The sequence below is a fragment of the Carcharhinus amblyrhynchos genome, chromosome 17 (assembly GCF_965287045.1).
Source record: "Carcharhinus amblyrhynchos chromosome 17, sCarAmb.v2.hapA, whole genome shotgun sequence".
Lineage (NCBI taxonomy): Eukaryota > Metazoa > Chordata > Chondrichthyes > Carcharhiniformes > Carcharhinidae > Carcharhinus > Carcharhinus amblyrhynchos.
This window is the reverse complement of record NC_137340.1, coordinates 34574783-34601528: the sequence shown is the minus strand read 5'-3', so window position 1 is coordinate 34601528 and position 26746 is coordinate 34574783. Positions and strand designations below refer to the sequence as shown.

The 26746-nt window shown below is 42.1% G+C and overlaps 1 long non-coding RNA gene across 1 annotated transcript in view; it reads left to right on the top strand.

The window, feature by feature from the left end:
* The window catches only part of LOC145354273 (uncharacterized), a 30050-nt gene extending 5745 nt beyond the window's left edge, over positions 1 to 24305 (top strand). The window contains exons 2-3 of the long non-coding RNA XR_013888840.1: positions 656 to 707; positions 24221 to 24305. This is a non-coding gene — a long non-coding RNA (uncharacterized LOC145354273). The remainder of the gene's footprint in view (positions 1 to 655; positions 708 to 24220) is intronic.
* The last annotated feature ends 2441 nt before the right edge of the window (positions 24306 to 26746 follow it).

Below are 26746 nucleotides of genomic sequence, written 5' to 3'. Positions count from 1 at the left end.
TTGTGAACAAGGAAGAGCAGAAGAGAGTTTTCATAATTGATTTCTCTAAGTTTAATTATTAGTGTCACAAGTAGACTTACATTGCCACTGCAATAAAATTACTGTGAAAATCCCCAAGTCACCACACTCTGGTGCCTGTTTGGATACACTGAGAGAGAATTTAGCATGGCCAATGCATCTAACCAACACATCTTTCAGAGGAAACACATGCAGACGTGGAGAGAATGTGCAGACTCCAGAGAAACAGCGACCCAAGCCGGGAATTGGACCTTGATCCCTGGTGCTGTGAGGCAGCAGTGCTAACCACTATGCCAGTCCAAGTGTATGGGATCTTCTGACCAACCTGATTATTGGAAGTGGGTTGAATTGTAATCTTTGAAGGGCCCTGCCTGATTTTCCTTTGTGAATAACAGTGGAGAAAACTCAGTCAGATCTCTTTGCTGGCATGTGCTCCAATGCTTACTGTGCCAAATGTTCAGTGAAAAAAGTGTTGGCAACTCTAGTCTAAAGTAGGAAATATTCAGTTACAGGAATAAAAGGAGTGAATATTTTTATTCATGATGGACAGCAATATTCTTAATAATTGTAAAAATTCTTAGTAATTATTATAATGAACGTTGCACATCTAAGTCACACACCTGCTCTTCTTAAACAGGTTTCCGATTTGGCTACATGCACAGAGGAAATTTGATCTTCTTATAGACATGGCAAGTAAGGAAATATGAGAACTATTTTCACAGCTCTCAGAACATGCACTCTATAAATCTTCTTTTGTAAAGCCATTCTAGAGTACCTAAGAACAATATGATATGTTTTTGTTTGTTTCTTGTTGCATAGGGCAATTTCTGAACTTTGACTATTATCTTGATATCAATGATCAGCAAGTTCGTATTTGTTGAGGGAGCCCTAACTGAAAAGGGAAAGCAGAAATGGAAACCGAGAAAAGGAACTGACCTGTCACATTTTTAAGACGAAAACTCAAACTGATATTTGGAAAGCTAAACTTCTGGGCTGACAAAGTAGTTGAGGCTACATAAAGGGACACAAAGCCATCCAATCTCCACAGTAGAAGTTGAGGAGTCCACTGGTACAGTACAGGCATGTTGAAGAAGCCAGGGTCCAGATTCAGAATCTGAGAATAAGTTGTTGCAGCTGTTTCTGTTAAGTGGGGGTAACATTGGTGGATCTAAACCATCAGGTGGGGCAGGTGGTGACAATGTGGTATTATCACTGAATTAGTCATACAGAGACCTAGGGTACTGCTCTGGGAGCCAGGGTTCGAATCTCCTCATTGCAGATGATGAAATTTGAATTCAATAAAAAAAAATCTGGAAATAAATGTCTAATGAAACCATTTCAATTGTTGTAAAAACTCATGTGGTTCCTCCTTTAGGGGAGGAAATCTGTCATCCTTACCTGATCTGGCCTGTGTGTGATGTCAGAGCCACAGTAATATGGTTGAGTTTAAAGTTTATTTATTAATGTCACAAGTAGGGTTACATTAACACTGCAATGAAAATCCCCTAGTCATTACACTCTGGCACCTGTTCGGGTACTCTAAAGGAGAATTTAACATGGCCAATGCTCCTAACAGCACATCTTTTGGGGATGCCCTCAGGGATGGGCAACAGATGTTGACCTAGCCAGCAACGCCCACATCCCATGAATGAATAAAATGAAAAAATGAGTTGAGAAGATTCTGCAGATGTGTGCCATTTGTGGCAAACACCATGTCTGTGGCAGTTGAATTGGTTGTGTGCTGATGTCGACTGGGAATCTGGCTAGCTCCCATAGGAAGTGGACTGTATGTCTCTGTGTGGAAGTCAGGAATTGAAGGACTTCAGCTCTCAGAACATGCACACTATAGATCTTCTTTTGTAAAGCATCAATATGGCATGGCAGAGTACCTACGAATGATGTGATGTGTGTTTTTTTGTTTCTTACTGTATAGGGCAATTTCTGAATTTTGACTATTGTCATGATATCTATGATTGGCACCTAGTCTGATTACTTATATGCTGAGACTGGTGGACCAATTTATAAGATCTGTATTAGTTGTAATTGCTATTTAATCTGTAATTTATAGTTTCTAATTGACCACAATTTGCTTGTTAACATGTGTTTAACAATGTGAATGTGTTCATTCTGGAGGTTAGAGTATAGGAGGTTATCTAAGATAGCATTCATTGTTTGCTTGTTTGACTCTTACGCAGTAAGAATTCATCTGTTTTTAAACCATGGAATTTTGAGGCATCATACTTTTAGTAAATCTCTACTGACATTGTAACTATGCTGACAAGGGGCTAGCATGTTACCAAGATAAGAAAATCCAACATGTAAGGGAGGGAAAGAGATTGAGATAGAGGGGGAGAGAAAGACAGAGGAACACTTTGGGATCAATCATTCCTATCTTAAAACAATCATCCTCAAAGGACATTGGGAAGAAAAATATCTAGCCCATGAATTGCTGTGTAGAATGGGAAAGAACGGAAATGTGTATAAATTAAGAAGGAAATATGCATGTTAACATATGCTGAGAGGATAGTATTCCTTTCCAGGGGGCAAATTTAATAGTTAATTTTAAAAATTGCATTTGAACTTGCCTTTAAAAATACTCATTCATTAAATTTACAGCCATTTATATTAATTGTGCTGTACCCGTAATTACCAGAAAATAAATCCATTTTCATTAGATTTGTAAACTTTCTTCCACATGACATTGATCTACGTTTTTTTTCCAAAACAAATCTTATCAAATCCATATGTGTAATGATTTCCTTTACTTAGAATTGCATCCTTGTATCTCTGTTCTCATAGATTCTCTTGAGTCCAATCTCAGATATGCAGATACTAAATGACTTTTCAAGGAATGTGTCACATTAGAATTCCCTGCTCATTCTTCAGCATAATGATGGTATCAGTAACAATGTGCCTGAGATTGTTGTTTTTTGAATAATGGTTTTGATGTCATCCGAATTCAATCAATATAATTTACAATCATTTTTATTTGGCCATTTGTGATGACATTGAATTACGTGGATCATAACAGCTGATCATTTATTATAAAATTCTCTTTATTTTTGTCCCTACACATACCCTCGGATAAATCCCTGTCCGATGAACAGACAAACTGCTGAGCTGCCCTTTTAAGACGTGCTTGTATCAGCTTATTTATCACAATTACCATTGCTCACAGGAAACTTGTCTGAAGCAAGATTGTGATTTTTAGCTACTAAAGTGGAGCTGTATTTAATCCAGCCTGACCCTCGGTTGTCTCTGCGGAAGTGTTAAAATTAGTGTGAGGTAAATTCAGTGAGAGATTAATTGTAGGGGCAAATTACTGGAGGCTGGCAACTGCTTATAAACCCCTTGCTTCTGTCCTTAGATCAGAGACCAAGTTGTCAAAGTCAGAAACATTGGCACGATATGGATAACTTTCTTTCCCTTCTGAAGTGTCCAATGTGAATTGTGATGGGCAGATGCTGGACACAAACATTTCATATAAATGGATCGGAAAATTAATTAGAAATAAGAACAAGGTTAAAAAAATGTAAAAGTCATGGGGAAGGTTGTCTTTCCAAATAGAAAGACTGATGGTTCTTATTATCTGTCTTAATCTGAATGGTGTTATGATATGCGCATTTCATTATGACAATGCTATTCCTGGCCCAGGAAGAAACCTTTAAAAGTTTAAAATGTTTAAACCATAACATTTACCTGGGCCTCTTCTGGCTCTCAATTCAAGTCCATGTTTGGCTTTGTATGGAAGCCATTTAGGAATCGGGTTAAGTTTGCAGTGAGGCAACATCAGGGCAGGAAGACAATCCTCCATCATTCCATTTTAATGTTGACCTCCAACACTGGTCTGCTGGGCAAGAATATTATAGTTCCAAATATATTTCAGAATCTACCAATCAATTAATATCTTATGGAAACACAGTTGCACACAGTGACTAGCATTGCTGCCTCACAGTGCCAGAGACCCAGGTTCGATTCCGGCCTTAGGTGATTGTGCAAACTTCGCACAGACGTTCTCCCTGTGTCAGCGTGGGTTTCCTCCGGGTCCTCCGGTTTCCTCTCTCAGTCCAAAAGATGTGCAGGTGGCAATGGTCTAGTGGTGTTATCGCTTGACTATTAATCCAGAAATTCAGCTAATGTTCTGTTCAAATCCCACCACGTCAGTTCATGGAGTTTGAATTTGATTAAAAAAAAATTTGGAATTTATCTACTGATGACCATGAAACAAATATCAGTTGTCATAAAAACCTATCTGGCTCACTAATGTCCTTTAGGGAAGGAAATCTGCCATCCTTACCTGGTCTGGCCAGAGCCACAGCAGTGTGGTTGACTTGCAACTGCCCTCTAAGGGGAACTAAGGATGGGCAATAAATGCTGGCCAGCCAGCAATACTCATGTTCCGCAATGAATAAAAAAAAAGTTAGGTGGATTGGCCATGGTAAGTTTTCCCTTTGTTTCTCAAGATGTGTGGAATAGTAGGGTAAATATGTGGAGTTATGGAGCCTGAGTGGGATGGCTGTTGGACAGCTGTGCAAACTTGATGGGCCGAATGGCCTCCTTCTGCACTGTAGGGATTCTCTGTATGGCCCTGGGGTACATGATGAAGGCCACATCTCATTGATGGCTATTAACTCGGTGAGGAGTGAATGGCATTTGCATCATCTAGGATAAACAGGATTTTTTTTGTATAGCATCTGTTTTACTCAGATGTTTTATGACTAGAATAGCAATTGGCTGCGATACATTAGTGACTGGAAGTGCTGAAAATGAATACATTTCTAATTAAAATTTGATTTTTAGTTTTGATTAAATTGCTGTGCTAATACCATGTTGCCTGATCTTGGATCTGCCTGTGCAGAGCAGAAATGGTTTCTACTGTAATTTAGAGCACAGAATTATCCTGAAAAAAAATCGTTTTCTGTACAATTTGAGCTCTGAACATTATTGGATAGAATTAGATTAATGCATGAAATAGCTAACCTTTTTGTGGTACTTCTTGTTTTCTTATGCAAAACTGTCTGTGATCTATATTTATATTGCTGTTCAAGCATGTTTCTAAATCTCTCAATGTCAAAATGACAATGCATCTTTTAATGTGCTCACTGCATAGAAAAGCATTTGTTTTTTAATTTCGATGAAAAATAGTCATCAAGTATTGATAGTTCCAAAAATATGGTGGGGGTGTGTGTGTGACTGTCCATGTGCACATGTATGCATGTGTGGTGTTGTCTATTAGTTTTAACCTGAATGACATGATTTGACATTGCTGTACTTTTATACAGGACATGAGTGTGTAATGGGCAGTCTATCCAATCCTTGATCAAAGAACCCAGTAAGAGAGACTGTTAAATAAATTGGACATTACTTGAACAAGAATAAAGAATCTCTGTACTGTTTGTCTCCAATCCAGTCTCCCCAAATTCTGAAAGCAGTGTTTTTATTATATGTTCTTCTGCTACTCCCTGTCCGAATCACAAATCTCGACCGGTCCAATGCACCAAGACTTCCCTGGCCAATTTCATTAATGTGGCATTGGCTCAAGATGTACTTTAAACTCTCTGGGTGGGATTTTCTGACTGCATTCACCCCAAGACTTTTGCATGGTCCACTCTCCCCAACCTGCTACAATTCATGTGGTATCTCTTTCAGGATTGCTGTTTACACCATGGCTCCGTAAAGGTTGTTTTCCACATATATGTTGACAACTTGCTGCCTCTATTACTAACTCTAAGACTGTTGCCCTACTTTTTTAAATATCAGTTTAACATTAAGTAAAACCTCTTGAATTATGCTGTTATTATGATATCATAGGGAAAAGTTCAGACAATATTTCCTTCACCGTAATATCACCCAAACAGAAAACATACTTTGTGGATGCTTCTGACTAGCATCCACATAGCTTTGGCTTCAATTTAAATAATCTTCATGGTTACTCTCTAAACCTAAATGCAGATGCATGCAACCTCAGCCTCATATGTTACCCTGAACTGAGGCTCTTAGCTTTGTGTAAATCACAGGCAAGAGAATTTCCTTTCACCTCAGAAACATGGTCTCCCTGCTTTCCTCTTTCCTTCCCTCCCCTGCTCCCCTGCCCCCCCCCCCCCCCACCCCATGCCACCACCCACCCTCAGCACTGATTAGAACCTAATCCTTACCTACAACACTTGGAGGACTAACATCTCTCCAAGGATTTCCTTGGAATCTCCTGAACTCCATTTGTAATGCATCGTAGCTCATTTAGAATTCTGCCAGATACTCTGTCACACTAATTGGCCCCTGATCAACCAAGTTTCACCAGCACCTTTTGCCCTGTTGATCAATTTTAAGGTTCTTTCCTTCCGTTCTAGAATGTATCACTACCTTGTTCCTGGCCATACATCTTTTCAAATTCAATTCTGTGGATGGCAGAATTGCCGTATGAAGAGAGATTGGGTCAACTGGGCCTTTATTTAGTGGAATTTAGAAGAATGAGAGGGGATCTAATTGAAACCATTAAATTCTGACCAAGGCTGGACAGACTGGATGTTGTTTCCTCTGGCTGAGGCTCTAGAACAAGGGGTCACTGTTTCAGGATATGGGGTTGGCCATTTAGCACTGACACGAAGAAACAATTCTTCACACGGAGAATGTTGAACCTGTAAAATTCTCTGTGTAGTCCAAGTTATTGAATATATTTAAGAAGGAATTAGATTTCTAGGGTGGGATCTTGAGCCTGCATTCTCTGTGGGGGGGGGCCGAAGATTAACTGAAACCCAGAAATCATGGCTCTTGCTGGCGAGATCGTGACCTCCGATTTTTTTTTGCCGCTCTCCCAGACATGAACTTGTCGAGGGGATTCCTACCCAGGTGTAAAAGTCACTACAGAATTCTGTGTCACTGTGGGCAGCACAGTGACACAATGATTAGCACTGCTACCTCACAGTGTCAGAGACCTGGGTTCAACTCCCGTCTTGGGTCACTGTTCGTGCGGAGTCTGCACATTGTTCCCGTATCCCCAGGTGCTCCAGTTTCTTCCCACAGTTCAAAAGATATGCTGGTTAGGTGCATTGGTCATGCTAAATTCTCCCTCAGTGTACCTGAACAGGCGCCAGATTGTAGTCACTAGGGGATTTTCATAGCAACTTCATTGCAGTGTTAATGTAAGCCTAGTTGTGACTAATAAATAAACTTAGAATTTCCAACAGAAGCAGGGTAAATAGCGTCAGGTGTCCAAAACGGCCAGAGCACCTTGTCTGTGAGGCTGCTCATCAAATGAAAAAAGCAGACTGAGACTTTGTAGTTCATTGAGACAATATTACTGGTTCCACAAGCCAGATGTCCATGTCACCTGACTCTCCACACTGCCTTTAACAAAGGGTGTGTATTCGCAGGTGACCAGACCCCTGTTGTCCAGTATGGATTATGAAATGCAGATGGTCTTTGTATAGCTCTCTTTGAATTTGTGGGTTGTCCACAAGGGGTCATTAGGGGCTCTTCAGAGACAATGAAACAGTTTCTCTGGTACTGCCAGGTTGCTTCTTTCATTCAGGGTCTGAGATGGACACAGGTTCAACCAATTGAGGTATTGGTCCAGTTTGAAAACTTTAGAGCTAGCAATGGGCATAATTGTATATATTTTGTAGGGGATCAATTTAGCTCAGTTGGCAGACAGCTGGGCAGTGATGCAGAGCCAATGCCAACAGCACAAGTTCAATTCCCACACCAGCTGAGATTATTCATGAACACCTGCCTTTTCAACCGTGCCCCTCGCCTGAGGTGTGGTGACCCTCAGGTTAAATTACTATCAGTCAGCTCTTCTTCCCCCCCCTGAAAGGGAGAGCAGCCTCGGGTCATCTGGGACTTTGGCAGCTTTACTTTTATAGAGGAGAGGTCCAAATCCCACACAGAATCCATTTTGTTACTTGTCAAACCTTTTCAGGTATTGTTGTTTGGGAATTAGATGAGCAATAATATAAAAATACAGATTTTTTCATCAGGACGTAATACTAAGCACAGGATTATCACATTGCGTTCTATAGAATCATACAGTGCAGAAGAGGCCCTTCAGCCCATTGAGCCTACACTGGCACATGAGAAACACCTGAATTCCCACTTAATCCCCTTTACCAGCACTTGGCCCATAACTTGAATGTTAAGACATGACAAGTGCTGGTACTTTTTTTCTGTGGTGATAACATTGCAACTGGTCAAATCTTAATGTCTTTGGTATAATGCAACAGGACTCCTATTAATGAGTGAGAAAATTAAGATCTGCCTTTCATATTTATGAGTATACTTATTATTTATGTATTACTATTTCTAATTAGGTCATTTGCCTTGAACTTGTCTCCCTCTTGTACGATGTGGAATGATTTTCCACAGTAATAATGTAGTCTTTTATTTACTTATTTATGATTTGAAGAGCAAAGCATAGACCAAATAATATTTTAAAGTCCTGTGGTTGATTATTTTGACCACAAATGAATCAGTGTTTCACAACTGTGCTGTTAATTTCGGTCCAAAACTGACTCAGCCTAAAGCATGGCACACTTCCATAACACAGGGTGGCACAGCAGCACAGTGGTTTGTACTGCTGCTTCACAGTGCCGTAGGCCCAGGTTCCATTCCCGGCTTGGGTCACTGTCTGTGTGGAGTTTGTACAATCTCCCCATGTCTGCATGTGTTTCTCCCGGGTGCTCCAGTTTCCTCCCACAGTCCGAAAGACGTGAGGGTGAGGTGGATTGGCCACGCCAAATTGACCCTAGTGTCAGGAAATTAGCAGGGTAAGATATGTGGTGTTACAGGAATAGGGCCTGGTGGGATAGTGGTCGGTCCAGACTCGATGGGCTGAATGACCTCCTTTTGCACTACAGGGATGCTGTGATTCTATATGTCTGTAGGTAGCAGTCTGCTAGCTGTCATAAATATCCCCCTGGCATGTATACGCCTAGCCAGGACAACTTGCTGGTTGTGCTGAACTTGTTGGGGTGAAGGATAAGCAGGGCTTCCCAAACCTTCTTCCACTATCAGTCATTTTGAGTCTTCAAAACTCCTGTGAACCAGAGTGTGTCATGATGTGGGTATGCCGGCGTTGGACTGGCGTAAACACAGTAAAAAGTCTGACAACACCAGGTTTTAGTCCAACCGATTTATTTGATAATACTCACAAGCTTTCGAGGTTTCTCTCTTCGTCACCTGACGAAGAGGGAAACCTCGAAAGCTTGAGTATTATCAAATAAATCGGTTGGACTAATACCAGAGTGTGATCCAGGTGAGGGAGATAGACCTGAGGCTGGAGGAGGAAGAGGGGGCGGGGAGAAGCTGTGAGAAGGGTGTGGGGGGAGCAATGAGAGCGGTGAGAGGGGAGCGGTGAGACGGGTGTGGGGTGAGGGGTGTGGGGGGGGTGGGAGCGGTGAGAGGGGCACCGTGGTTAACACTACTGCCTCACAGTGCCAGGGACTCGGGTTCATTTGGCCCTGGGTCACTGTCTGTATGGAGTTTGCATGTTCCCCCTGTGTCTGCATGGTTTTCTTTCGGGTGCTCCAGTTTCCTCCCACATTCCAAAGATGTGCAAAATTTTTAATTAGAAATCATTTACCTTTTGACTGGATATTTTGGAACTGGAATCAGTCCTCAAACATTGGTCAGTTAGGACATATCTGTCATTAATTAAGGAAGGATGCTGAGGGGCCCAACAGCTGTTAACACCCAGTGGGATCCGCACAACAGACCCAAAGCTCTCAACCCCGAAATATCGCCTCGTGACCCCAATGTGGGGGTCACGACACTCAGTTTGGGAAGCTGTGCAATCCAGTCGAACAATACGTCGGTGTGTTACTCACAAACATGAGCTGCAAGTGTTAAAGTGGAGCTTGGAAAGCATCACCATGTGCTGCATGCTGAATACTCCAAGCACCCAACGCTGTCAGGTCATTCACGATGAATTTATTTTTTTTGCGTGGTAAATGTATTTTTTATCCCAGCAGTGTTCTAAAAAGGTTGCAGATGTTAGGGTTATAAATTGCGCAACTAGTTTCCCACATGCTGGAATGAACTGCTTGTTGAGATTTTCTAGCCACTCGTTGACAGTGATCAATGGTTTGGCCATGAAGTGAGTTATACTTTAAACAATTTGTGGTGACCACTGCCAAACAACATGTGCCAATTGCTACAAACCAGGATTACATTATCTTTCACCCATTTTCTTTTACCACAGCTGACGTTTTTGGACCAGGCCCCTTATTATCCAGGAATGTGTATATATGTGTGTGTGTGTATGTATATCTGTGCACTTCTAACGGGCACTTACATGCAATGAAAATCCAGCACATTATCAGCGGGATTATCTGTGTCCCCACCGCAGCATCTTTCTCAGTGGTAGGAGGCAGTGTGCCATCAGCCAGTGGCAGGACCTCCTGGTCCTGCTGCCATCAATGGGATTTCCCATTGGTCCCACCCCTTGCCACCGGGAAATCCACAAGGTCGGGGGTGGAGGTGGAGGTGGACGGGTATCATGTCATAGGCCCAAAATTCCTGCCCTGATGCATCACCCAATCACCAGCTCTTCTGTAAAATTGAACCCCTCCACACTGGGAGATAATCATTTGAAAACTGCCCCAAAACCATTCGTGAGACAAGTACTTGTTTGGGAGCAGATATGCATGCAGGAGAGATTTTTTTTTACTGATTTTATTCCACCTAGGAAGCTGACCGGATCATTTGGGAGATTCCAGCACCTGCAGTATTTTGCCTTTAATTCGGGAGAGCTATGTGGCCAGCTAAACAAATAGACAGAAAAACCAGCACTTCCTGCAAAGTATGCAGTTCTTAAAATATACAATTAACTCGATTTTTATAAACTACGTTTGTGACATACATTTGGACGAGAAGAGAATTGCAATCCTGTATAACTTTGCTGTAAATGAAATAATAGCTGCCCTGTAGCTAGGTCTCCAGTCTGTCTTCTTCAAATAATGAATCTCACACCATTAGGTGGAGTTATTCCATGCAAAAAGATACAGGACATATACTCTGCTTATTTCAAGAAGCTTAGGAATGATTGTTGTCAACGTTACCAGACAAGCACTCATTATTGCCTGTTTGGTTTCTTCAAAGACTCTTTTTTTCCCCCCCCCCTTTGGGGAATAGTGGGAAAGTGTTGGGAGAATTAGCAAATTGTTCATGAATCTTTTGAACCACATAATGAATGTTCCATCCGACAAACCCTGGAGTGATTTTTGATTTGATTTATTATTTGTCACATAGTGTACAGTGAAAAGTATTCTTTCTTGCACCCAATAAGACAAAGTATACCGTTCATAGAGAAGGAAAGGAGAGAGTGCAGAATGTAGTGTTCCTCATAGCTAAGTGTAGAGAAAGATCAACTTAATGCAAGGTAGTTCCATTCAACAGTCTGACGGCAGCAGGGAAGAAGCTGTTCTCGAGTCGGTTGGTACGTGACCTCAGACTTTTGTATCTTTTTCCCAACGGAAGAAAGTGGAAGAGAGAATGACTGGGGTGCGTGGGGTCCTTAATTATGCTGGCTGTTTTGCCGAGGCAGCGGGAAGTGTAGACAGAGTCAATGGATGGGAGGCTGGTTTGTGTGATGGATTGGGCTACATTCACAACCTTTTGTCGTTCCTTGCCGTCTTGGACAGAGCAGGAGCCATACCAAGCTGTGATACAACTAGAAAGAATGCTTTCTGTGGTGCATCTGTAGTGGTTGAAGAGAGTTGTAGCTGACATTCCAAAGTGAGACTTGAACCCAGAGTTTCTGGCTCAGAGGCAGGGCCGCTACTGACTCATGTTCATCATGTACAGATGCCATTCCATAGAAGCATAGAAATCATAAAACATTGAAAGAGGCCATTCTGCCCATCTTGTCCATGCCACCCAAAGACACCCAGGTGCCCTTTCTAATTCCATCTTGCTGCACATAGCCCAGGTTCAATTCCTGTCTTCGGGTGACTCTCTGTGTGGAGTTTGCACGTTCTCCCTGTGTCTACATGGGTTTTCTCCAGGTGCTCCCATTTCCTTCTGAAGTCCAAAGATGTGCGCGTTATGTTGATTGGTAATGGAAAATTGCCCCTTAGTGTCAGAGGAATTAGGGTGAACACGTGGGGTTATGCTGTTAGAGCCTGGGTGAGATTGTTGTCGGTGCAGACTCGATGGGCTGATTGGCCTCCTCCTGTACTGTAAGGATTCTATCATTCCATGATTATTGTTCATGTTGAACTTGTTGGGCACTTTCATTTTAAGAAGGCAAGGAATGTTATATGTATTAATTCTTAGTAATTTACTGGGCTCTGCTGTATTCATGTATTCACTGGAAGTGACATCATGAGTTTGAAATAGGCTGAGAAGAAGCAGCCATGTAAGAGAACTACACTATCTAAATGAAACTCTGTTATTTTAAACCCTCTGTGCTCTCCCAGTGTCATTTCCAATTTATAACATTAGTGTTAAATAAGTCAAAATAACAACTTGCTGAGAGAGATCCTTAGAAGCCAGTGTTACATCAAGGAACTCAGCCAGCCTCATTATGATTGGTGTCTAACAATAGGAACCTGTGCTTGCATAACCTTTGTATCTGAGACTGTTCCAATCATCTGAATACACAAGGGGAGCAGGGGAGAGGAATACAAACAAAGAACAAAAAAGTACAGTACAGGAATAGGCCCTTCGACTCTCCAAGCCTGTGCTGATCATGATGCCCTAACTAAACTCAAAAAAAAAAGCCTTCTGCCCTCACTCGGTCTTTATCCCTCAATTCCCTCCTTATTCATGTATCCATCCAGATGTCTCTTAAATGCACACACTAACGCACTAATGTGCCTGCTTCCACCACCTCCTCAGGCAGAGCATTCCAGGCACCCACCATTCTCTGCATGAAAGACGTACCTGCACATCTCCCTTTTAACTTTTCCCCTTTCATCTTGAACCTGTGCCTCCTTGTAATTGACACTTCCACCCTGGGAAAAAGCCTCTGACTATTTATACCTCTCGTAATTTTGTAGATCTGTCAGTTCTCCCATCGGCCTCAGTATTTCCATTGGAAAACAATCCTAGTTTATTCAACCTCTCCTCGTAGGCAACATCCTGGTGAACCTTTGCGCTCTCTCTAAAGCTTCCACGTCCTGGTAGTGTGGTGACCAGAACAGCATGCAATAAAATAATGGGACAAACTAACTCTCAAACTCACTGACATCTTCTTGTGGGTACCAAGGGGACTTTGGACCCTTGGTTAAGAATCCTGTTCTTGGCAATACGACCACTGCTCTGCCTGTGGCCACAGCATGCACTTGTGCATGTTTTGTGTGCGTGTGCGCACGCATGTGCACATATATGTGTGGGTTTGCATGCATGCATGTGTGTGTAAGATGCCTCACAAATTGAAGAGAAATATATCTGAGGAGTGAGTAGTGCCTGTGAAGGTTGCATTAATGTGGAGTGTGTGAATATTTGTGCACATTTAGATGGTGGGTGAAGTGTGTTTAGGCTGTGATGCTGGTGGGAGTGCCAGCTATTGAAAAGTGCATTCATGAATTGGGATCCCATCTTGACCGGCCATGTCAAGACAATGGATTTCTTACTACACTGAAGCTATTCTCTGGCTGTTATCTCCTGAGTAATCTCTTCACACATCCATGGCATTAGTTGAGGCTGTGACCTCCATTCGCCTTGTGAGTACAGGGCACCCCTTCTCAACAAGGACCTCCTCTATCCACATCTCCAGAGCTGCGTCTGAGAATTTATGCAGTCTCCTCCTTGGTTTCTATATCATTCTGAAACCTTCTGCTCTTTGTCAATCAACACACTCCACCTTCAGCTGAGATGGGTGCGTGGAGGCTCCAGAGACTAGTCCAGGAAAATTACTCCTAATCAGTGCTTGAGTGCTAAATGTGCAGGTACTTGTTTTAATACCTTCAGGCAGGTTTATATCATGGTAACTAGGAATTTGTCCCAAAATTGCAGGCTAAAGCCAAGCAATACAACAGACAGACATGATCCCTTTTGCAGCAGTCACTAAGCACTTGTTTTTACCCTTTTCCCAACAGCCTTTTGTTTACCAGTCCCCTGGCGCAAGTGGTGTCCATGCAACTGGCTCTGAGCTGACCCATAACCTGTCCCAACCCATCCACTGCAGAAATCATAGCGGACGGGACAGAAAATTTGACGGATCATATGAAGGTTGACCTTGAATGGGGATTTCCAGTCTTGGAGCATCTGCAGCTGGAAACTTCTGCCTGTAGAGTTTTGTATTCCATTGTGATTGTGAGGAGATATTGTAGGAATTATAAATATTGTGACTCAGTGGTGAGTGTGGACAGTCTGGCTCTGGGATCTGCCAAACACCCGGAATGCTTTATTTTGTAAATACAATCCCAAAATCTTATATTTGTGATGCTTCAAAACCAACTCTGTCATCAATTTTAACTTGCCCTCTTTCTTATCACAAACCACTTCATTTAGGTACCCTGTGGCATCTCAGACTCCTGATTGAAACTTTGCATCATTCTTCACATCCCCCTGGGGAGGTGGTGGCCTAGTGGTGTTATTAACCAAGAAACTCAGTTAATGTCCCAACTCATGGCAGAATTTGGACCCAGGTTCAAATCCTGCCATGGTGGATGGTGGAATTTGATTTCAATAAAACAAAACTGGAATTAAGAATCCACTGATAACCATGAAACCATTGTCAATTGTCAGAAAAACCCGTCTGGTTCACTAACGTCCTTTAGGGAAGGAAATCTGTCATCCTTATCTGGTCTGGCTGGCATGTGACTCCAGAGCCACAGCAATGTGGTTGGCTCTCAAAGACCCTCCAAGGACAACTAGGATGGGCAATAAATGCTGGCCAGATAGCGACAACCATATCTCCAGGAACAAATAAAAATATTAAACCTTTTCCATTCTGCCCATAGTCTTACGGATGCTTCAGTTTCACAGAACTTTCCAGTAAATTGCCGGACAAAAATTAATCCACCATAGATTCCTCAGAGCCTACTGCTCTGATAGAAAATCTTAACTGTCTCAAAAAGCCCAGAAGAATGATCACAAAAATCAGTGCTAAAAACATATGATAAAATTGTTAACCGTAAAAAGACACCTGTGGGAATTTATGGCACAGTGGCTAGCACTTGTGCCTCACAGCGCCAGGGACCCAGGTTCAATTCCAGCCTTGGGTGGCTGTTGTGTGGAATTTTTACATTCTCACCATGTCTGCATGGGTTTCCTCTGGGTGCTCAGGTTTCCTCCCACAGTCCAGAGATGTGCGGGTCAGGTTGATTGGCCATGCTAAATTGACCTAAGAGTCAGGCGATTAACAGGGTAAGTATGTGGGGTTACGAGGATAGGGCCTGTGTGGGATTGCTGTTGGTGCAGACATGATGAGCTGAATGGCCCCCTTCTGCACTGTTGGGATTCTATGATTCTGTGATCATGCAGAGCTTCCTGTGGTCCCACTCCAAGTGGGAGACGAATATACACAACACACTCTCATACTGAACCATATTCAATTTAAGTGCTTCAGTGTAAATTTACGATTGCACTATTTGGGTGTGTATGTGTGTGCAGTGCGCATTGGCCTACATGCTGTCCAGAAAAATTTACATGGCATTAAAGTGATCCAGTGATTTGGACCGAGATCCAATTGTGTATTCTGATCCAGCAGTGCTGGCCTAGCAATCAGAAAATGTGCAATGCCACATCTTGCATCTACCTGTTCAGTCACTTCACAGCACATAGGATCAATAATTCACAGGTGGAAAACCAAGAATTCACATTTGTATGATACCACTTAGCGTGTGACGATGCTGTGTGGCTTCCCAGAGATCATTACTGATGCACTTCATGTTCAGTGAGCAGTCTCCTGTCTGTACGATAAACCACATATGTCACCAGTGATGAGGAGTTCAGTTAGTCATCACTTAGTTGAAATCTTATCACCGTGCTTCCACCTTTTGTGGTCAGAACCTGTCATCACTGATGAGAAATGCTGACACCCTCAATTTAAAAATATGTTTTTCATCTATTAACTATTTTCAAGAGGACAGCTGACTGAAAAGAATAATAAAGTGTCAGTAAACCATTCTTTCACCAATCAGGATATACTGTTTATCTCTTGTCATAAAATCTATTTTTAAGTGCCTTTACATACAGGATAAAGTAATGACACGACCTGATGTGCAAATACCAACCTTCTGATTCAACATCTGGGATAGATTCAACCCAGAACAAGGAATGAAGGGGAAGAAATCAGACCCTTCGAATTCTAAAATGGCATCTAAAGCATGGGTGCTAATATGTGGGATGGATCATGCTGGATACCTTTATTGGTGAGGCTGTCGGTTTGTAGAGTGAATGACTGCCAATACGTGCAGAGCAGGCGTAAACCCAGTGTGCAACACTGAGTTGATACCAGCGCTGCCATTTTGCAGCTCAACAGCCCAACTAACGCCTCCTCCTAACCTCACACAGCTGAATACATGTTCAGCAACAAAACATTAGGGGTGGGCAACAAATGCTGGCCTAGTCAGTGACACACTCATCTAGTGAAAGAGTAAGTAAGGAAAAAGAGGCAAGACCCTGCATCAGTATAACTTAGAGTGATCATCAATTATTTATTGACTTGATTTCTGGTTGATTTCCTCTGGCTATAACTGCAGTTCTACAAGGGGATTTGTATAGTTGGTACAAAAGTCTGCAGGCTATGATGATGGAGATGTTGAAGGAGTTTTTTTCCTGTTTGTCAAGGCTTCCACACAAGTCAGTGGTTCCCAGTGATGGGTGCAGCAGTAAGCATTTCCTTTGAAGTACAGCAGGACTGACAGAAGGAGCAGGACAGGACAAGCTATTTTTTTATTGCCCTTGAGAAGGTGGTGGTGAGTGACCTCCTTGAATTGCTGAAGTTTGTAGGGGCACCTACAGTGCTGTTAGGGAACGAGTTCCACATTTTTGACCCAGGGACAGTGAAGGAATAGCTTTATTTTTCCATGTCAGGACAATTAACTTCCTGGTGGTGGGGTTTCCAGGTTTCTGCTGCCGTTGTCCTTCTGGATGGTAGGGGTCGTGGGTTTGAAAGTCTTGGTGATTCCCTGCAGTGCATTTGTACATGTGGCGATGTGCAATGATGTAGTTAAAAAGTTTATTTCTTAGTGTCACAAGTAGGCTTACATTAACATTGCAATGAAGTTACTGTGAAAATCCCCTAGTCACCACGTTCCGATGGCTGTTCGGCTACACTGGGGGAGAATTTAGCATGGCCAATGCACCTAAACAGCATGTCTTTCAGACTGTGGAAGGAAACCGGAGCAGCCAGAGGAAACCCACATAGATACAGGATGAACGTGCAGACTCCGCTCAGACAGTGACCCGAGCCACCAGTCAAACCTGGGTCACTGGCGCTGTGAGGCAGCAGTGCTAACTATTGTGCCACCATGCTGTCTTAAGTGTTGGCGTCTGTTTCTCTTTTTGATTCTCTTCAGAGGATTCTGTTCATTCATTAAGCAGAAACTCCAATTTCCAAGCGCCTGTTGAAGCCGATGGGTCATGGATGTTCACCAAGCTGCTAGTCGGGAGTTGCCAGACCTGAGGTGGATGCTGTCTCACCAATGGGACTTGATGTCTCCTTGCACCATTGGAGACAACCAGTGGCATCATTGTGTACACCAGTCAAGTTGGGTTGTATTTGCTCTCTTCTGTGCTGTGTTCATGCTCTGCAATAAAACTGGAGTGCCCGCTCTAGGTGCAAACTTTGGCAAAATATAGGGAAACCCTGTGCTGCCCAAATGTCAAGGTCCCTCTCTTGATCATCCCAGTTGAGTCCAAATGATTTCAAAGCACTCAATTTACTAATGGCTTGGTTGCTCAAGAGATGATGTGTTTAGACATAGTCTGCCTTTGGGCTCCATTCCTTAACTTTTTCAGGGTTTATTTCTTCAGTCTTTAACTCTCCTGGAGCATCCACAAGGAATGGAACTACTTGCCTGTAGCTAAGAGTCTGGTTCATCAGCGCCAGGATATATGTCCACGTGTCGATGTGCTGGCATACTGCTAATCTGTTGGTCAAACCTACTTTGCGTTTCTCTGAGGTTTTAGCCTGTGCCCACAAGGGTCAATTTTATGGAGTGGGGAGAGGGAGGGGTTGTTTTTCCAATCCACCCTCCCCATCTCCCATTACAAAAGTTGGTCATCAACCAACCAGTGTAATAAGAAAGGCTGCTCCTGCAGCAATAACACACTGCTATTGGCCTAAACGAGCAGACAGTAGGACCTCAAGAGCTGCTAACCAAACTAGAAGAGCCAGCAGCACCAGAACTCAGTGCCGGGTGCTGCTGGGACTGCAGGCAGACCCTGGGAAGAAGAGCAATGGATTCCGGTTAAGATAAGTCCTGGGCTTTCAGGGTGTGAAGGGAATGGACATCCTAGAAAGATGGTGTAGAGACAGCCTTTGGATGCCAGGCAGTGAGGCAAAAAGTTTGTTTGCGGGGGTAGCCGTGGGGGGGTGGTGGTGGTGGTGGTGATCAGCTTGGGAGGGGCGTTCCCAATGTGCACAGGGCACTGTATCCCCACCTAAAAGATGCAGCCCATTTTCTTCCTGCTTTGTCATCTCAAGTGGTGAAAAAGAGGACCCCCTACTCTTGTCCGCCTGCCCATGCCAAACACATTATGCCATGGGCAGTGTAATATTTGGCTCAATCATCTTGTTCATAAGCTCAACTGCCCTTTTTTTTTTTGACAAATGATTCAGCTTCTCCACCCCCCACCACTACCACCACCGCCGACCATATTAGTTCTGGGCTGGGGGTTGTTCTGGCTAGTCACCCATCATATTTTGTGTTCCCCCCCCCCCCATTGAAAACACACATCTGGCGGGGAGCCAAAAGATGCAGCCCCATGTATGGCCGTGCGGAGCCATGGCTGAGGACTTGCTGATGGAGATGCCGTGTATTGAAGGGGTGGACTTATACCTACAGCTCTCTTTCTCACCTTGCTGCTAGCCAACAGTGCTGGCTGAAAATGTGAAGCAAACTAACACAGCAAAACAGAAAGCATGCTAAATCTCTTCACCTGCACACTAGATACATCACATCAACCAGTTAGAGACACATGTCTGAGGGTGAGGTGAAGCAGATGAATGATAGCTCTGAATCCTGATCGGTCGATGTGCTTGGGAGGTTAATGATGGAATATGATTTGAGCTAAGGCTGAGGTTAGTAACACAGTTGGTAGAATATGACATTTGAAAATACATTCACTTACAAAGAACAAATAAAATTACAGCACAGGAACAGGCCCTGTAGTGTTCTAAGCCTGCATCATCCATGCTGCCTGACTGAACTAAAACTCCCTACCCTTCTGGGGACTGTATCCCTCTATTCCCATCCTATTCATGGATTTTTCAAGATGCTCCTTAAAAGTCATTATTGTATCTGCTTTCACTACCTCCCCCGGCAGCGAGTTCCAGGCACTTACCACTCTCAGTGCAAAAAACTTGCCTCGTACATCTCCTTTGAACTTTACCCCTTGCACCTTAAACCAATGCCTCCTAATAATTGACTCTTCCACCCTGGAGAAAAGCTTCTGACTATTCACTCAGTCCATGCCTCTCATAATCTTGTAGACTTCTATCAGGTCTCCCCTCAACCTCTGTTGTTCCAGTGAGAACAAACCAAGTTTCTCCAGACTCTCCTCATAGCTAATGCCCTCCATACCAGGCACATCCTGGAAAATTTTTTTCTGTATCCTCTCCAACGCCTCCACAACCTTGATCATTTGTCTGAGTTCATTGAACTTCTTGCATCCAGGTCTTCAAAATGTCACACCTGGAAATGACCGTTACAGCATCTGTTCCCGTTGCTTTTTAAATGTAGACCTCCTTCCACCCCTGCAGAAATAAGACCTCTCTCCTCCTTTCCACATGCTGCACCAAGACCCCCAGAGCTTGAAAACTTGCTCCTTCCCCTGTAGTGTTGTTCTCTACTCTTCTCAGGTTAGAATCTCTTCAACCATGATTCTCAGCCCCTGCTCCAAAATCCAGCTCCCCTTTAAGCGGTACAGGTAAGCTATGAGCAGTGTAAATATGCTTTGAATGATAATGATCATATTACCCTTCCTGCTGGTTCAACCAGCTCACAAATGGTGAAGTTAGTCTTGGAGGTGATTCAAGTGAGCAGACAGCATGAAGTTGGTGTAATGTCTGCATTGCAATCACCAGAAATGGATTAATTAAGAGTTGAGATTCCTGTGTGAGCAATACCAGTGCATGTCTGCCATCTGTGGGATAGGAATGTACAGCCAACCTCCAAGATTCCATACAGACCCCCTTCGTCAGGCTCTTGTGTAAAGGGACCAATAGAAAAACCTAAAGTTTTTCAGGATGTAGGCTATTTCCCTGGCCAGGACCACCCCCCTCCTTCCCCTGCCAGCATTGCCCATTTTCACAGGGGATTTTCACAATAACTTCAATGCAGTGTGAATGTAAGTGTACTTGTGACAGGAATAAATAAACTTAAACTTTTCTGCCACACCCCACTGGGTGTGACCAGTATCTCTCATTTCACTCGATATAGAATCATTGAATCCTGACAGTGGAGAAGGAGACCATTCTGCCCCTTAAGTCTGCACTGACAAGAGTACCTTACCCAGGCCTTTCCCCCATCCTATTCCTGTAACCCCACACATCTCCCATGGCTCATCCATCTAACCTACACATTTTGGCAAGAATTTAGCATGGCCAATCCACCTAACCTGCACATTTTGGACTGTGGGAGGAAACCAGAGCACTTGGATGAAACTCACACAGGCACAGGGAGAATGTGTAAACACCACACAGACAGTGACCCAAGGTCGGAATTGAACCCGGGTCCCTGGTGCTGTGAGGCATTATGGCTCTGACTGGTATCTCTGTCCTCTGGCCTGTATGGGAACTGAAGAATCTCCCAGCCCATAAATCCTGGCTCTTCCCCTTTGGCCTCATGAGTGTTGAGGGGAGGAAGTGTCAGTGTAGCTCGGGCCCTAACAGATCACCCTTGTACTCATCCCGTCGGAAGCTCCCAACAATTTTTCAATGCTGACATGATTACATCCAGAAAACCGATGTTCCTTTGAGGGCATACCACTCTAATGATGATAGAGTATTCCTATCAGGATAGAAAATGTGTGGATTGACATAATGCGTTGCTGCTGAAATACTCAATCTCTTTCATTATACATTTCTAATAAGCGTTGGAACACATTTCCACTAGCCATCAAAGTTTAGATTAATATTTTCTGCTGGCTCAGATTCAAAAGAAAGTGGGTTTCAGACATGTGATCAATGATATTTTCACTGCTCAGTATCTCAAAGGAATTAGTCACATGAACTGCATATGTTGTCCAGTGCAGCTTGCCAGTTTTCACCTAGTTGGTGGATTCCAGCCAATGATCAGGATATTGTCAGACTTACATAGACTTATTATAATCTTAAGCAATAACTCTCGCCCTTCCTCGCTGCCTTAAGGTATTTCCTGGCACCACTCCCCATGTTTTTCCTGGCTTATGTGCTCATAAAGCTCGCAGGATTTGAGAAACTCAGATGATGCAACGAATATAAGAATCCATTGTGTGTGGACCAAATACCTAACTCTCAATAGATCATGACAGATTGTATAATCAAACATGCAGTGAAGGATTTTTAAACTGATTGGCAACAGAAAGGGGGACAAATTACTTTTTCTTTGAATTCATATTTAATATTGCACTTAATTAATTTTGCCATTTGAAATTAAAAAACATTTTACATTTATACCAGTTATTAGTTTACCCCTTAAACACCCTCAAACACAAAACCTGTTCTTCAGAAAGATTATGAATGCAGATTGTTTTCTCAGCCAATACAGATGAACCTGCACCATTATTTATTTTATGGCTGCATAACAATCATAAAACATCTTGGTCCACGTCTGTAAATGAGGCAGAATTTGAGTGAGATCTTTCAACATTCTGTCAAATCTGCCACATGATGGATGTGCCCAGGCCACAATGCCTTTGGTTAGGAATGCTGTTCCATAATACTGCAAGATTTACAAAACTGTTCTGCGTTCATACTGGTATAACCTCAACATCTAAATAGAATCAGCATCAAACATCAATTGGAATATGTTTTTTTTAATAAGTACTTCTTTACTCAACAGCATGAGAACATTTCTCTTCCATTTTAAGGGTTTTAAAATACCAGTACATGTGACAATAATAAATCAAATGAAAGGATGCTAGATTTCCAGCCTTTTAGCACCTCTGGACAACAATCCAGACAGTTTTCTAACTAAAATCAACTATAATTCATTATTAATAACAACCAAAGGATATTTCAAACAAAGGAGATATATTTCACTTTAAATGGTCAATAAAACAAAGATACGCCACACAATTAAAGGTCTTGCATTACTTCTTGCACAAATGTGGCAATATGTGCAAACTTACAGTTTTTCCAATTTAGCCTCCACTATGTAGGATCTCTCACTTCCCACTCATTTGAATCCATTCACCAGCGGCCGTATTCTGTCTGAAGTGACCAGATACATGTTACCACCGACAAGGAATAATCTACAGACCCTCTCTTGCTTATAACAGTCCTGATGGCACAAAATCCCCAGACTCCCTTCTCTGGCCACTCTGGTAACAGTGAAACAGCAGCAAAGTGTCTGATCAAATTCATGATTGCTTGCCCATCCTGTCCTCTGCTCTCAGAAGGGAGGGGGTGTAAAATTCTGCCCTTAGTCGCTGCTCAATTCTCACAGACCTGCTTCCATACAAGGATCCGTTCAAAAATTGCCAAACAGAAAAGTATTCCATTCAGACAGAGCCTTGCTTCTTATCTCTCATATGAATTCTCAGTGTGTTCTGAACTGCCAAGCAGAAAAACAGGATGAAATCCAATGCCACTGCAATTAGCTTTCTATTTATTCTTTGTTTCTTAGTTGTTCATGCTTATGGCAAGCTCAAGTCACATTGGCATTCCTTGGAACATCATGATGTCTTGAGCAGGAAATTAATGAACCCACTTTCAGTATACTCCCCTATCCACTTTGGAATTAAAGAGGGCATTGCACAAAAATAACAAACAGGTTTTTCCCAAAGCACATGAGTATATTTTATATGAAACACATCTTATAGTTGTATGTAACATAATGACGTGAATGAATTTCATGACATTACATGCCACACACCCTTGTTAAATTGCATTTGAGGTATTCTGCGAAATATGAATTTGTCCAATTGTGCAGTAAAGCATAATGCCAAGATAATTTAGATACTTCATTTATTTTATTAGATTAAGTAATAGTCCAAATATTTTGAAGCAAATGCAAGCAGTATATGTGAAAATTCATTGTGATGGACTAAAGGGATATTATTTTTCTAGGTGAGGCATCAATTATGGTAAAACTCAAACAAAGTTTAGCTGCTTTCCAGCAATAACAGAATTATCCAACAAGGCAGTAGCAGGCAGTCAACTCATTGTAGTTACTACAGTAACATTTGCAACTCTGCAATAGTCCATGCAGCTTTCAATCATTTGCAGTGATGATACCAGAAGTCATGATATAGCTTCTTCCAACCAGATTTCAAGGCACTTTAGTTCCATTCTCAAGATAATCTGAGCATCTCAGTCTGAGTACTCATATGTCAGTAAGCTTTAAAGGAAATTTCAAAAGCAATATGGCTGTGCTATAATTAACAAAGAGTCAGGTATTAACAATATGGGAGTGTTGAAAATGTTCTGCTGCTGAAAACTTTAAAGTTGAAAATCCTAACAGCCTGGACATTTCTGCTGGTGACGTTGGTAGACAAACGCTTATCATACCTGTGCAACATTCCTCTGTCCGCTAACTTAACGGAGGCATTATCTCATTTAAAATGAAAGAGGCATCAGCCCAATCAAATTATCGAGCAGAAAAATGTCAGCGGAATGCAGGCTTTGACATGCTATTCTTAAACAAAACGTTTGTTTTAATTTGAGTAACAACTGAGCTTCAATAATCAAGGAGTTAAAAAAAAGTACAATGTCTCCTATAGTTCTTCACAGTAGACTTCCTCTTTCAGTAGATTCTGTATCAAATTGATTTCTTCCAGCATTATAGATAAACTGTCAAATGACAATTCAATGTATTTTGACAGGAAATGTGAAACAAAAACAAAATGAAAAACTTCTGAGACTCTTTGTTTCTTGCCCTTTTTTAAGAACAAAGGAGCCTCCCTCCATGCTGCCATCCTTCAGGGAAGTGTGCTCTGTCAGACAATGCAATATCCTGGACTTTCCTGCTGTGAACTACACTGCACTGAGATGAACTAAGTGCTGATATTGTATAAACTCTTGGTGTATTTTCTGTATGAACTAAAGTCACGATTGTGCCTTAATAAAATAATGCACTGTATTTCATCCCTGCTACTGATCAATGTTTTAAATTGTTTTAGTGCTGGGTTGCATTCTTATAGACTACTTTAGAAACTCACCTTTAATATAAATTAGGAAGCCTTTCAAGTTGTCACCTGCTTTGCATCTGAGAAACATGCAATCAGCAGTTGAAAGTCGTCTTATTTTGTTTAACAGCTTGGTGTCCAGAACTACAATTCTTTACTTTTTGACTGTTTGAGGAAAGCAGAAAGCATACATTTGGACATACTTCCAAAATTGGGTGATCATGAAGCATCCTACTCCACTTATCCACACCGCCCCACGCCAACCTCCACCCACAACTGCACCCACCCCCCCCCCAACCAATTTTCTCACCACCACCACCACCGAGCCAACCTTTGGAAGATATATTTGACTCTGGGGCAAAGTTCAAGGGGAGGAGGGGTTCGCCCTGAGGAGGGAAATACAGGTCCTATGGCAATCAACCATTGAGATTTTTGTATAAACCTGCACATCGTTTTAATGAAATTCCTTTGTCTGGTATTTTAGTGGATATGAATTCATTTACTCTGTGCTCTTTCCATCGGAACATCGGATAAACAATTTTATGCTAATATCATAGTGCAGTTTCAGCCCACATATTTGAATTTTTGTCCCTTTGAGTGACAGGCATAAGCTACACTGCTATAGAAAATCGTATAAAAAAAACTTGAAAATATATGACATATAAATGGTTTTCAGTATCCCTGTATAACACATTAGTACGAGTAAATTAGTAGCTTTGTATTTCAGCTTGGACACCTTTATTGTGGCAAAAGCCATTAAAATTCCAATGTGCAATGGCCCTGATAAAACAGCGCAATCTTCCAGTTCCAATATCACTTGAAATTTTCCATAAAATGATGTTCAATCATACCGGTTAGTGGGGACATGGCTAATAAGAGTATTCCCTCATAACGTATGTTGCAATTGATTCCCAATGTACTTAAATCAGCAAGAACAGATCTCGCCTAATGGGAGGGATTTGATAAATAGGACAATTTCATTTCCATTATATCATGCAATTAATAGACTTTAACAGTATTTAAAAAAAAGTCCACAATTATTTGTGCCATGCAGATGTTGCACCAGCAGAAAATAACATTACGATATGGATAATCCACATTTTAATGTTAATTGACACACTGCCTTTCTGTATTTGTTTAAACAGATCCATATCTGCCTATCTGTCTCATTTGGAATCTAACAATCATATTACATTAGAAACCGGCTTTGACAAATGCAGACAGATTACAGAATCATTAACATGTACCCCAAGTTACTTCTGAAACAGGCTGCTTTATTTGAAGTATGTGTCGATGAACAGAGGAGAATACCCATCGTCTTGTCATCCCACAAGCTAGTATATTTCCCACCTGGGAGCAAGCTTCTATTCATTTCACCAGTGCCAGAAGAGATGAGAGTTATTCTTCCTTTTTTATTTTTGCATAGTGCATACAGAGACAATTGAGTCAATGCATTGTGCAGCAATGTGCAAAGCTGATGATTCATCCACACAATTACCAAGTTTCTCCTGGGACTATTTAGGGAAGAAGCTGAGAAACTGAATCACGGAAGAAGTTGGAAGATGATTCTGATTTTGATTTGATTAGATTTATTGTTGCCACCTGTATTAGTATACAGTGAAAAGTGTTGCTTCTCGCACGCTATATAGACAAAGCGTACCGTTCATAGAGAAGGAAACGAGAGGATGCAGAGTGTAGTGATACAATCGTAGGTAGGATGTAGAGAAAGATCAACTTAATGTAGGGTAGATCCATTCAAAAGTCTGGCAGCAACAGGGAAGAAGCTGTTCTTGAGTCGGCTGGTATGTGACCTCAGACTTTTGTATCTTTCCCCAACGGAAGAAGGTGGAAGAGAGAATGCCCGGGGTGCTTAATTATGCTGTCCGCTTTGCCAAGACAGTGGGAAGTTTGGACAAAGTCAATGGATGGGAGGTTGGTTTGTGTGATGGATTGGGCTACATTCACAAACTCCTTTTATGCCCACATGCAGTAAAATCCTGAGAGCTGAAGTTGATCAGCGTTAAGAGCCACTAAATGCACAAGGCAGAAAGAAGGGACAAAACCAGAACAATTAGTTTAAAACATTGTATAGGCAGGCTGTATGGGCCAAATGGCTTCAGTCTGCACTGTCAAAGTTCTATGATTCTCATAGAGACTTACAAAATTCTAACAGGATTAGACAGGGTAGATTAGGAAAGAATGTCCCCGATGGTGGGACAGCCCAGAACCAGGGGTCATAGTTTGAGGATAATGAGTAAACCTTTTACGACTGAGGTGAGGAGAAATT